The following is a 2,036-nucleotide window of genomic DNA, read 5'->3' as shown; positions in this document are numbered from 1 at the left end:
GGGCAGTACATTTATGATTTCCCATCCACTCGTCAAGATTTCTCTTGAAGAGAGTCAGTGAGGGGCTTTGCCTAACATAAATTGGGATTCTATTCCAGAGCGAGGGAAGTCTCTAGGACAGGACATTTTAGTCTTTCTTGTCATTCTCACATACATCAGAAAACCCAGTGTCAATAAAGAGGAAAATAACAGTGGATATTGTCTGAATGAATCATCTTGACATGCTGTGTTCATAAATAGGGGATCATGGAATTAGAACTGAGGACAAAGCATTTAATTTTATCAAACCAGATCATTTAAAAGATTTTTCCAAAAATCCACCTGACACCGGCTATAACTCATGAAAAAATTAGGCCTCAGCCCAGCCACAGTAGACAATGTGCAACAGGTGGGGAACATGTGCCCATTACTTTAATCCATAATATCTTCTGTCAAGGATATGCTTAGCAAAAGAGTCTGTATTTTACCAGTTACAGCATTAGTTGCCATGATGCTCACCAGTACTTATTCATTTTTATTTATTTTTATCCAAAGTAAGTAGAATGGAACACTGCACCTCTTTCTGCTATAACCTTGTTATATGATAGGAAAAAAGGAAATATATAAATGGTTGAAAGAAGAGTGCACACAGCAGACAAAGCAGTATATTGAACTGCATAATATTATCCAGTATTATAAATTGCTGAGTTAATATAGTAGTAGCTCCATAACAATTGCTGATTTACATTTTGATAGAAAAAATAAATGCAAAGGATGTAAAGTTAAACAGCTAAACTCACACAGCAATTGCATGGTGATAGATGAGTGGTGAGACTGGATTTTATACTCTGAGTGCATAGCCTTGATATAGTCAAGGACAGAGAGAGTTACATAGAATGGAACTCCAGTTATACATGGTTTTGAAGATATAGTCCAGGGTATAGATAACTGGCAAGGTGAAAGGATTAGAGATAAGTAAATGCATACTGAGAGGGACAGTGCTACAGGTAAATACTTTGAAGGGAAGGCAATATAATGCAAAGTTAACTGTGTCTGCTACATTAAGACTTTGACTTTAGAAAGGGATATATAATGATATCCTGAGTGAGGGAACTGCATCAGCAACATACAAAGTCAATACAAAAGATTAATGCCATTCTCCAATTTAATAGCTTTTTATTGTCTGATCCAAGAAGACTTAAAGCCTGAAGCTGCTAGGATAAGTGCCAGAAGTGACCAAAGGAAATGCATTAGCATAAAATGATAAAGCCCCAAGTGGGACTCAGGCAACACAGGTTTGAATATCAGCTTAGGCAACTAGAAGCACAGGCAGAGAGGATAGGTGGCCCTATCCTGAGTAGGCTCTTAGGAACACACTTGCCCCATTGATTTGTGTGTGGGGGGGGTAAGTCCTGTCAATGTTCATCCCCTTGCTGTAGTGAGAGGTGGATCCCCACAGATGCCCATTACATGACCCTCACAAAGGAAGGTGCTGGTCATGCTGGAATGTCTACTTAGTAGGAAAACAGTTCTCAGCTGCAATGTGATGTTGCCTCATGTGCCTCAGTCTGCACACTGGCCGTGAAAATGGGTCATAGTTTGTCCAGGGAGACTAAGTCAGGTTCAATAGACTCAGCATACACCCATGGGAACAGCTGATGATTGACTACAGACAGCCAAAAATGTCCAAAAAGTGACAAAAGAATACCATAGTCTATGATAAGAAACCGTTCTCCTTCTCCAGAAGTGCATCTGGCTCTGTAGGTTAACAGATGTGCAGCATAGTCTTAAGCTTTGTAGCTACTGTATAGTGTTAATATGAACATTAATGATAAGCTGCAGTAATATGTCACATTTGCTGATGGCCTGGGTTTCTATAATCTTGCTTGTTTCAGAACACATATGTGCAGCATTTAAGATTATTCAAGCAGTGATAAAGCACTACCATTATTGTCATACATCTAAGTGCACATATGCTTTTATTTATTTTTTTATTTTAACATTTGTTTACCAGAAAAGTTTGATTTGGAACTAGCCAATTTTCAGTGGAAGCCCAG

Source organism: Protopterus annectens, chromosome 2.part1, assembly GCF_019279795.1.
Source record: "Protopterus annectens isolate FY-2018-M chromosome 2.part1, PAN1.0, whole genome shotgun sequence".
NCBI lineage: Eukaryota > Metazoa > Chordata > Ceratodontiformes > Protopteridae > Protopterus > Protopterus annectens.
Note: the sequence above shows the minus strand (reverse complement) of the source record.